Below are 12,311 nucleotides of genomic sequence, written 5' to 3' on the forward strand. Positions count from 1 at the left end.
CCTCACTAGCATGTGGCACAGGCAACAAACCAGAGACAACAACTCTGTTCATCCTAGCTCTAAGCTTCCATCCTAGCTCCCTGAATTTCTGCCTTAAATCCCCATCTCTCTTCCTACCTAGGTCGTTGGTGCCGATGTGGACCACGACTTGGGACTGCTCCCCCTCAAGGATCCCAAAAACACGATCAGAGATATCACGAACCCTGGCACCCGGGAGGCAACACACCAACTGTGAGTCTCTGTCATCCCCACAGAACCTCCCATCTGTCCCCCTAACTACGGAGTCCCCAAGGACTACTGCTCTGCTCCTCTTCCCCTTTCCCTTCTGAGCAGCAGGGACAGACACTGTGCCAGAGCCCTGTGCCCCACTGCTTTCCCCTGGTAAGTCGTCCCCAACAGTATCCAAAACGGTATACTTATTGTTGAGGGGAATGGCCACAGGGGATCCCTGCACTGCCTGCCGGTTCCCTTTCCAACCCCTGACTGTAACCCATTTGCCTTTTTCTTGTACCTTAGGAGTGACTACCTCCCTGTAACTCCTCTCAATAACCCCCTCTGCCTCCCAAATGATCCGAAGTTCATCCAGCTCTAGCTCCAGTTCTCCAATGCGGTTTGAGGAGCTGGAGTTGGATGCACTTCCCGCAGATGTAGTCAGCAGGGACACTAGTGGTGAGCCTTACCTCCCACATTCTACAGGAGGCACATTCAACTGCCCTAACCTCCATTCCCACTATTCTAAATTCGCAAAGAGACTGTTGAAAAAAAAAGGAATTTAAAAAAACTCATTACCTTACCAATCTGGTGCACAGGTCCTTTGTTTTTGGTTAGAGGAGGAGGATGGGTGGGAGACACTACCCGAGTAGCGTGTCAGGTAACGCAACCACACAAATATATGACTTCCTAGAAGTCCTTCGCTCCTCCCTTGCATCTCTCGGCAAATGGAGCCCCGACTCCAGAGATAAGTCCCTTTTAATGCGGGAAAACTCACCCTTCACTGCAGCCCTCGCTTCACCACTCCTCCTCTCCTCGCTGCTCTGGCAAAATGGAGGCCCGGCTCTCGAGGTAAGTCCCACTAACCTCACACCTTTAAAGTATTGTCTGAGCTGAGATATCATTTTTTTTTACAAAACCTTAAGTTATCTCGAGAATGTAACTGGAAAGTAGCTCTGGGATTTACATATTAATGAACTGAAACACGCAACCCATTCTAAAAGATGAAAGACTTAACAGCAATCAAGGTTTGTTCAATTTGTTGTTTCAGTTGCATGACACTGAAATCTCTTGTTATAAATTCTGTGTCCTATGATCCTGCTCCACAGCTACCTGATGAAGGAGTAGCATTCTGACAGCTAGTACTTCTAAATAAACTTGTTGGACTACAACCTGGTGTTGTGTGATTTTTAACTTGACTTAAAAAAGCTCTTGGATTGAACGAGAAGTAATTTATTGCATGCTAGAAACTCATTATGGGTTATATCGATATGACAGACACTGTGACAAAGACTATAAATGTGGACCTGGATTTTAGGTCTCACTCCTTTGAGATCTTAAGCTGTTCTGTCCACAAATCTATGTAACTTTATGAAAAAGTGCTACTTAATCCACTTTGCTGTATTACTCTTTTCAGATCCTTACAGAACAATCATTTCAAAATTTTTATCTGCTTCTTTACCTGCAGTTCAGCAAAGACAATTGCATATCTTGAGTTGGGCAATGAAACCGCGATGTTAGATGCAAATGTGGAAGGCATTCATGAGAGATAACTCTCTATCTTCATTATAACAGAGGATAATGTTGGGATGGTTTCTTGTTCTGTGGCATGGAAGGAAACCATATTTGAAAGATGAATGTGAGTAGTTCAAGAATGCTGACTGATAAAGAACACTAATGAATATTAGTGGTAATTGACAAGATTAGAAAATTTGAAGGAGAACTTTGTTTTGAGGAGTGGCACTGATTACTGCAATTTTGAAAGGGAATGGAAAAGTACTCAAGAAGTGGAAACATTTATACTATCTGCTAATATTGAAGGCAAAACGAGAAAAATAGATGGTCAGCCTGTCTGTGGAAAAGCAAAGCAATCAAGGAAACTAATGATTTCTTTTTGTTCATTGGGTGTAAGTGTCATTGGCAAGGCCAGCATTTTGTTGACTATGCTTAGGTAGACTTGAGAAGGTGGTGTGAGCCATTGTCATCATAAAATATAAATTATTAAACTTTAAAATCTCATTGATTAATTTAAAATTTTCCCTTTTGTGGTTGAGAGAAAGGTATTTAAAAAGGAGGTGAGTCATTTCAAAAAGGACTCCCCCAAAGTCACCTGACCTAAAAGTAGCCAGATTTTCAGAAATAAACAAAGGGACATCTAATGACAGGGACTGACAATTCACTTGGGAAAAAAAAACTATCAAAAAGACAAATACATGGACACAAAAATTCACCACCTGAAATGTACAGCTGATATTGAGATTATCAAGACTCCCTACATGAGTGTGAGGCTTGCTGATCACAAGTATTACTACAACAAAGTCTTAAATCCAAATGTCATTATGCAAAGAAGACCTTGAAATTCAATCACATACACACATCCCCGTCCCATCTATATCAAAGCATAACTGGTGAAATCTGACAGCTAAGTTTTCATGCATCAAAATATATCAGTCTTAGGAGAACATGAAAAAATGTGAATTATTAGCTAATTTACACAATGGTTGTCACAGACCGACTCACTCAAACAAAGTGGGGAGGTGCTGAGAGCATTGAGTAAATAATTGAAGAGTGGCTTCTGTCTCTATTTTCATTCTCTGAAGAAGTTGACCCCTATCTACACAGAAACATTATCAAGGAGCTGAGAATTTTCAATAACTATAACATTCATGATGAATAATTGCATCCAAGAAACCAGTTAACCAGATCATGCTCAGGTTAAATCCTTATGACCCAAAGACAACCAAACGCCTCAAATGCGAGGTCTTGCACTTTGGAAAAAAAAGAATAGAAGCATGGATTACTTTCTAAACGGTGAGAAAATTCGTAAAGCCAAAGTACAGAGGGATCTGGGAGTGCTAGTTGAGGATTCTCTAAAGGTAAACATGCAGGTTGAGTCCGTGATTAAGAAAGCGAATGCAATGTTGTCAATTATCTCAAGAGGGTTGGAATATAAAAGCACCATTGTGCTACTTAGACTTTATAAAGCTCTGGTTAGGCGCCATTTCGAGTACTGTGTCCAGTTTTGGTCCCCACACCTCAGGAAGGACATACTGGCACTGGAGCGTGTCCAGCGGAGATTCACACGGATGATCCCTGGAATGGTTGGTCTAACATATGAGGAACGGCTGAGAATCATGGGATTATATTCATTGGAGTTTAGAAGATTAAGGGGAGATCTAATAGAAACTTACAAGATAATACATGGCTTGGAGAGGGTGGACGCTAGGAAATTGTTTCCGTTAGGCGAGGAGACTAGGACCCGTGGACACAGCCTTAGAATTAGAGGGGGTAAATTCAGAACAGAAATGCGGAGACATTTCTTCAGCCAGAGAGTGGTGGGCCTGTGGAATTCATTGCCACAGAGTGCAGTGGAGGCTGGGACGCTAAATGTCTTCAAGGCAGAAATTGATAAATTCTTGATGTCACAAGGAATTAAGGGCTACGGGGAGAATGCGGGTAAGTGGAGTTGAAATGCCCATACGCCATGATTGAATGGCGGAGTGGACTCGATGGGCCGAATGGCCTTACTTCCGCTCTTATGTCTTATGGTCTAACTTTTTTTTTATCTTCATTTGAATTGGACATTATTCCTCATTAACTTTATATCTGATTGTATTGGTCCAAGCGATTGCATTAAGGCTGTATGCTTTGCGCTGCATTTTCATAATGATTTCTGCTGATTTAACTTTTAATAAATTTGATTGTGTTTGACTCAGGAAAACCTGTTGATTGCTCTTTATTGCAGACAGCAAAAATAGTGACTACATTTTTAATTGGATAGAGGTAATAACCTCGTGTAAACATAAATCTTTGATCAACTGCTTTAGTTGGTCACAGCAGAGGAGACCCAGTACTCCACATCTCAGAATTGTAACAACATTTTCTTGGACCACTCTAATGCATGTGGTGCAGTTTAAGTGCTGTTAAGGTGAATGTTTCAAGTTTCTAATCCAGCAAGTGTGAAGTAATGATAGATATGGTTTGTGGGGCTTGGAGGGGAATTTGTAGATGTGGAGGTTTCCAAGCACCTGCTGCCCTCGTCCTTCTAGGTGGTATAGGCCACGGGGTTAGCGATGCTATTAAAGGAGGTTTGGCTAATTATGCACCTGTGGTGAAGTGAATTTTTAAGGTGGTAATGGGGTGTAAAGCAAATGGGTTGGATTGTCTTAGGGAGTGCTGCATTCTTGTAAAAATTTGAAGAAGTCGAAAGCCAAGTAACCCTGGTACAACCCACACTAAGTATTGGTGAGCAGGTTATTGCTGCATAAGTGCTACTTGATAGCTGATATCATTGTAATTAGCCAGATTGCTTTTTGTTTTATGGACAGGATACCAGGGCAACTTTACACATTAAATGGGTGAGCCTTGTTAGCTTTACTGGAATGCCTCGGCTTGAGGCATGGCTGGGTCTGGACTACAAATCTTCAGGACAATTGCTAGAATGTTGCAATCTCACAGACTTTGCAGCATCCAATGCCTTAACTGATCCTTTACAGCACATGGAGTGAATCTATTTGGCTGAAGATGGCTTCTGTGAAGCTGGAGACTTTAGGAAGTGGCGCAGATGATCATCCAATAAGCATTTCTGACTGAAGATGGTTGCAAATGCTAGCTTTTGTAAGATATGCTAGTCTCCATCATTATTTAAGGACAGGATGTTTGTGAAGCCATTTTGTGAGGCTCTGAAAAGCACTATTACTAAACAGAAAAGTTTCATTCTCTCAATATGTTATACATGCAGCTGATGTTGTTTGCCCACTGAAGTACTTGTACAATATTCTTATGCCTTCATTACCAGGAAGAAAGTCTGGTGAATGACCAAATGCTCTTCCACCACCAAAGACGGTACATGGTATTCGTAAACCTCAGGAGAACAGAGATCGACATCAAGTAAAGGCAGGTTGGACAATTGACTTCTCAGATGTTGATTGACTACACCAAATATAACTCATGGAACCACTACAAAAATTCCCTATTCCCAGGAAAAAGAATCCAACACTGTCCATTTCAGTGGGAAGAGTACAATCAAGCAGCTAATTAGCAAAATAAAGGTTCCTGGATTGTGAGCACAGTTTCCCACAAAACATCTTTGAGAAAGCTGACAGATGGTCATGTAGCAAGTTGCATGGCATCTTCATTCAAAGAAATACACAATTATATTTGGAAGGTGAGCAGTAATAATGTTAATGAATGTGGAATGTTATAGGTGCTTGCTGAAGCTCATTAGCCATAGGAGGAAGCAACACTGATTTTTCATACTCTAACTTAGCAGCTTTTCTTTGAAATCAGCTTTTATACCAATTAACTATTTTCTTTTTTCCTGAAACCAAAACACACATTTATCAATAATTTATTTTTATATATGGAAGGCATTTATTTTAAAGTTAAACACTGACTGTAAAGATATTGAGAATGGTGAAATTGGCGCACTTTAGAACAAATGACTCCTGTTCCTGCATTTTGAATTGCATCAATCAGTTCACTATGTCACTGTCCTCTACCGCTCCAGTCCAATTTTGTAATGATACAGTCAGACTGAGCTACAGGTTCAGCTGGCTATTTAGCCTGTCACCTTGATCCTGTATGTATGGCAAACAAGGGCCTGTCATGTGGAGTTTGCACATTCTCCCCGTATCTGCGTGGGTTTTCTCCGGGTGCTCCGGTTTCCTCCCACAGTCTAAGATGTGCAGGTTAGGTGAATTGGCCATGCTAAATTGCCTGTAGTGTTAGGTGAAGGGGTAAATGTAGGGGAATGGGTCTGGGTGGGTTGCTTTTCAGAGGGTCGGTGTGGACTTGTTGGGCCGAAGAGCCTGTTTCCACACTAAGTAATCTAATCTAATGTTCCTGCTGTTGGGGTTTCATTAGATCCAGGGATTTATACTGTCCTTGTCCAGGCCTCTCAGCTTAAGATTCCTCCGGTATATATGCAATTTCTCTGTCAAGGTGCACTTCTGTGAAGTTCCTGAATCCCTCACTGTGTTCTCTGCATGTCTAAAAATGTATTCAATATGTTTTCTCTAGTGAAAGTGGATTTTCTCCTGGAGCATATTCCACTTTTCAAGGACAATTTGACAACTACAGTTCACAGTTTCATTGAAGATTGACCTGTTGTGCCTGTAAACTGTGTGAGCAACAGATAAAGAATATATTGTAACAATGGGTGGAAGTTGTTCAAAATGGACACAACACTTTAGCTAAAACTTTACAATAGTTTTTTACTATTAAAATGATTAGCTTTCACATAAACAACACCACTGAGTTAATATTGGAATCCTATAAAGATAGGTAACATAAAGGCTGGTCTTCATTAAAATAATTGCATCGAGAGGAGTTAGACTGTTCAAAGGTAACCTCTCAATCAAGTTAACAAAACAGATTACTTAGACTTTTCTTCTATTATTGTTTATTGGATCTTGCTATTTGCAAATGTGTCATTTGATTTACATACAACTCACTACATATCAAAAAAGTGTTTTATTCTCCAGAGCAATTAGGGCTGGAGAATAAATGCTGCCCTAGCCAGCAATGTCAATATACCATGAACATATAAAAACAATTCACTGTATAACATTTAAGTTCAAAGAAAAGGTTTCTCAAACCTTTGCCTCTTTTAAGTTTTTTTTTGGAAGAAGTAGGTACACGTTTTGGGATGAGAGAGAAAGTTTTCTGTTTAGTTCAAGTGATGTAATTCTATGGCTTTGCATTCATTTTCAATTCAGCTATTAAACATTGGCACAAATATTCTGTAGCCAAGTTAATATAGGTTAGGTTGTCAGTTAGTTAGGTTTCAAACTGCATCCACAGGTCTCTCAAAAGTAACGATTGCTAGCTGACTAATTTAAATTCTGCTTGACATCTATCCTACAATAAAGTGACTTGTTGAAAACAAATGTCTCTTCTCATTAACATTAACTTTCAGTCTTCCTCTACCATTGTAAACTAAGTTGGTCCTCAGACTTAATCAAGGCAGTGTTTAATGACAGCAAGCTATACCAACTACAAAGTGGTAGGGATTGGGATTGTAGCAGATACAGTGATAATTAATTTGATTGAGATTCATAATAGTTTCCAACTGTACTTAGTATGCTTATTTACATTTCACATCTTAGTACTTTAAGTTTAATACCTAGCTTCTTCTTGATATTCTTCCAGAGCCTTAGGGTCCATAACTATGAAATCTATGAAATTGCCTCCCACACTGATTCACCCTCTAAGCAGTGGTTCTTTCCATTAATGAAAGAACATTGGAATGCCCTGCAATTTGTCCATTTTTCACAGTAACTGTACATTTACAGATGGATTGGTCCACAATGCAATGTTTATTAAGTGACTTCTCAGTTAATTGAGTAATAGTTATGAAGATACTTTGACCACTCCATTGCCTTCAGAAAACCAATGCCTTGAGAGAGCACACACACTGAAGTTATACATTTCTGCTGGTATAGGTTTTCCTCCTCAGTTTATGAATGAACAGGATGATAGTGAGGCACTGGCCCATTTTACAAATTCTCCTAATTTAGTTGCCTGTCAATTTTAAAAGTTGGAAGAGGCTGGACATTTCATTTTCCACAAAGTCAAGATCTCCCCCAATGGTTAAAAAATGCTGTTGAGGTTATAGTTCTAAACAATATATCTCAAACCCATTTACCTTTTCCATATAAAGATATAAAATTGTCAATTGAACTAGTAATGCAAGAATTAATTGAGTTCAACAAGATCAACAGCATTTCATCTCCAATATTCTTTTTGTTAAGTGACAAAATAGTCAGCTGCAAAGCATTCTCATCATTGACCTTATTAGATGATTTAACAGCTTATGTTAAGTGTTAGAATAGGGATGAGTGTGGGGCTTGGGGTGTTGTGGTGGAGGAGCTGCAGGGGACAAAGAGGCTGCTTGTGGTGTCCAGAAAAAAGATGAAACAATTAGAATCCTACATCATTTTTCTATCCACATCAGAGAAAAACTAGCCTTGCATTTTATTTCTGCCAGAGAAGGTATTGTTTGTTTATATTGATCAGGCTGACTACTCTGCCTTTCACAGGTCCTGCTGATTTGTTCACTGACAAATTTATCACAATCCCTTGCTAAACAAGAAAACTTCAGAATTTGCAGCAAACCTTAGGAGAACAAAGTCTAATAACTTGACAGCTGCTTTGGGAATAGAGATGTTGAAGAGCAGACAAATTTTATTCAGGATGTTTTAAGCCCCTTAAAATAGAATTTCCTGCAAACGGACATCAACTGAAAGAATTTCACCGTTTTAATGGTGAGATGCAATCTCCACAGACATTACTAAAAACCATCATGTTCCATTTTTAGCATTTAGTGTTTAACAGTCTAAAACTCATGTCTGGAAAATTCTTACCTTCCTTTTTCATGTCTCTTCTATAAAATCCATCTCTGACCAAATCTTTGGTTTATGCCATCAGTACCTTCAGCATAATTTATTTTGAGTTACAGCTCCAAAGAAGTCTCAGTGGCATGGTTTTTCTATGTTAAGAAAGCATCAATGCATGATGCTGGTGCTGTTTTACCAGATTGCCACAGAGCCAAATATCAATGGCATACCAGTGCACCACACATCTAGTGTATTATACAGCAATTTGTTAAATGAACAAATTAAGTCACTGTCTCCAACAAGAAAGTGTTAATTTCTATGTCCAGCATTCTAATTTAGTGGAAGAGCATATTGCAAGCCATAAGAGACCAGGATTATTTTTGAAAGTGTTTTGTTCAAGGGCTGCTTGGATCGATTGTACTAAGCCATTCTGAGGAAGGGTCACTGGACCCAAAACATTAACTTTGATTTTTCTTCACAGATGCTGCCAAACCTGCTGAATTTTTCCAGCAACTTCTGTTTTTGTTTCTGATTTATAGAATCCGCAGTTCTTTTGATTTTTTTTTGTGTACTAAGACAGTGACAGGCTTCTGCCTATGCTGAAGTGGAATCGGTGTATTCTGAGTGCCAGGGAGCGCACTTGGGTGAGTCAGTGTTTTGGTGGGTAGAGTATATAATGTGATGATTCAGTCACTGAATGTGAACACATGTGAAGGTATTAAACAAATTCTGGTACAGAAGCCAAGTCCCCAGTGGCTGCACTCCAGGCATTGTCCCTTATTTGCCAGCTGATCCCATTCTTTTCAGGGATTCAGGTTGAGGGTTTTTCTTTCTCTCTGCAGTGACCTCATATTAGCACAATTTCTGGACTCTGACCTGCTCAAGGTCATTTGATAAACCCGTGTTTGCCTTCCAGTTAAGGATGGCAAGCCATTCAGCAGGAAATACTTAGATGTAGCAGACCTCATTTTTAAGTACAACTTCAATTACAACAATTAACCATCTAAACACTGACTGCAAGAGCAGGTCAGATGTAAGGAATCCTGCAGGCAGTAGCTCCCTTCCTGACTCCCGAGAGCCTGTCCTTCATCTATAAGCCACATTCTAGGAACGTAATAAAATACTCCTCACTTGCCTGGATGGGTGCAGCTCCAGCAACACAAAAGGCTTGACACCATCCAGGTGAAGCAGCCCGCTTTACTGGCATCACATCCACAAACGGTGACTCCATTCAGCATCAACATCAATAGCAGCACTATGTACCATTTACAAGATATACTGCAGAAATTCACCAAGGCCCCTTATGGAGCAGCACCTTCCAAACCCATGATCACTTCTATCTGGAAGGACAAGAGCAACAGATACAAGGGGACACCATCACCTGCAAGTTTTACTCCAAACCACTCACCATTCAGTCTTGGAAATATCACTGTTCCTTCATATTCGCTGGGTCAACATCCTGGAATGGTCTCCCCAAAGCACATGAATTTCAGCAGTTCAAAAAGGCAGCTCAATACTACCTTCAAAGAAACTAGGGATGAACAATAGTTGCTGACACAGCTAGCAAAGCCTATATTCCATGAATAAAAACATGTCAGCTTCATGGGGATGAATTTTTAGGATACTCCTCGAATGGGAATGGAGGTGGAGGGCTGAAAACATCAGTGTTGCTGATATAACTATTTTGAAATATTGAACAGAATTTTTTTTAGACAAAGTGTAAAGGCAGATTTAAAAATGGGTAGAACATCCAGGTTAGATTTACCTGCACAATTATGTCTTTCTCAGTTAATTTCAAATTCATGGACCAAATTTTTAAAAGTCTTAATAAAATACGATTTGGAGGTGCCAGCATTGGACTGGTGTGCACAATGTTAAAAATCACAACACCAGGTTGTAGTTCAACAGGTTTATTTGGAAGCATTAGTTTTCGGAGTGCTGCTCCTTCATCAGGTAGTTAATAAAAGAAGTGTGGCTCTCTATTGGGTGATGTTACACATGTCCCCAGGTGGGGTTTGAAAGACGACTTTGGTGAGGATATTCAATATTGCTATAATCTTCAACACCACAGGTTTAACACAATCTCTCAAACTGCAAGTATAGATGATGTCTTCTATAATGCTTCTAGCACTGCCATTCACTCAAGTGCAAGTAACTGGAATGACTTCTGTATGCCTTTTCTTGGTTAGCTGCTTGACTCTGATTCTTCTCTCCATGAGCATGGTCACTCCTTCCCCTCTTTTTTTTCCCCTCCTTCCTCTCAGTCATAGCTGCTGTGACATCAAACCATGATTCTGAGATCAGGAATGGGGTGTATACTTTCCAATTGATATGTTGACCCTCTCAGCATAATCATTAGACCCTCATTAGGACATTCACATGTTGGACTCAGCATTGTGCCCTGTACTACGCCACTGGACACTGACCTCCAATCACACAAACAGCCTTCTTTTCCAAGGCACTAAGTCAATTTTGGATCCAACTTGCCAAGTTACCTTGGATCCCATTGTGCTTTTATCCTCTTTGTCAGTCTCTAATATGGGACTTTATATAGACTCCAGTAAAGCCTTCCACGATTGGAGGAGAAGGTACCATGGGGCTGAGAGAACATGCTGGGAATGAAGGATATTGCAGTGTCTTCCTCGCCCAGGTCTCTGGTTAAATTGATGATCAAGAAACAATGATGTAATTGAAGCATATGCAAAGAGGAATCCTGCCAATTCCCAATGGGTATAATTCCCACCTGCTTAGAAGGGGTTGAAATCAGAACTTGTGCTCAAATTCAATGACATATAATGAGACATCAGTGCACAATGAAATCAGCTAAGAGAGCCTTGTCTTATGCTTAGTCTGTAATTGTGCCAAATCAGTGTGATCACATTATTGCTTTGAGGAACAAACACCCTGGAGCTCTGTTCAGCAGTCAAGTCCCACGGATGATTTTTAACTGCTCAACAACAATTTCCACCTTCTTATTATCTGTTCTTCTTCTTGAGCAAATCTGTGTTATGCAAATTTAGATTTCAGGAACAGAATGTAAGTGTTTTGTACTGAAGCTTCCAAAAACCCTTCCCATGGAAAATAAATAAACAATGATACTTTCAAAAAACATTACGAATCAAAACCCTGTAGGAGTGAATAACTGAAGGTTAAATGTATTTTGTCCCAATTTGCTTCATTTATGCCTTCATTTCTGGAGGCAGATGATTCATGCAAAAGACTACAGTTCAATATCTAGATAAAGGATAGCGCAATAGCTGTAGAAAATGTGCCTATCATCTGGATTCCTTTTTCAGAATCTCTGCTTCTTAAACTGTTTCAATTTCATAATTTCATTCGGGAATATACTTCTGATATCAAATGTACAATTAGCTTTGATATTGTAGCACTGATTGTTTGATTTGCATGTTCCAGTGCTCTGAACATATCAGTTACATGTAATTTTTTATGATTTCTCCAGCTTCCTCATTTCCCCTCCCCCCACCTTATCTCAGTCCCAACCCTCTGACTCAGCACCGCCTTCTTGACCTGCAATCTTCTTCCCGACCTCTCCGCCCCCACCTTCTCTCCGTCCTATCACCCTCACCTTAACCTCCTTCCAACTCTCGCATTCCCAACACCCCTCCCCCAAGTCCCTCCTCCCTACCTTTTATCTTAGCCTGCTTGGCACACCCTCCTCATTCCTGAAGAAGGGCTTATGCCCGAAACGTCGATTCTCCTGCTCCTGGGATGCTGCCTGACCTGCTGCGTTTTTCCAGCAAC

The 12,311-nt window shown here is 40.2% G+C and overlaps 1 long non-coding RNA gene across 1 annotated transcript in view; it reads left to right on the forward strand.

The window, feature by feature from the left end:
* The window catches only part of LOC122556931, a 25,394-nt gene extending 20,063 nt beyond the window's left edge, over positions 1–5,331 (forward strand). The window contains exon 3 of the long non-coding RNA XR_006313710.1: positions 5,009–5,331. This is a non-coding gene — a long non-coding RNA (uncharacterized LOC122556931). The remainder of the gene's footprint in view (positions 1–5,008) is intronic.
* The last annotated feature ends 6,980 nt before the right edge of the window (positions 5,332–12,311 follow it).

This window comes from Chiloscyllium plagiosum, chromosome 14 (genome assembly GCF_004010195.1).
Source record: "Chiloscyllium plagiosum isolate BGI_BamShark_2017 chromosome 14, ASM401019v2, whole genome shotgun sequence".
NCBI lineage: Eukaryota > Metazoa > Chordata > Chondrichthyes > Orectolobiformes > Hemiscylliidae > Chiloscyllium > Chiloscyllium plagiosum.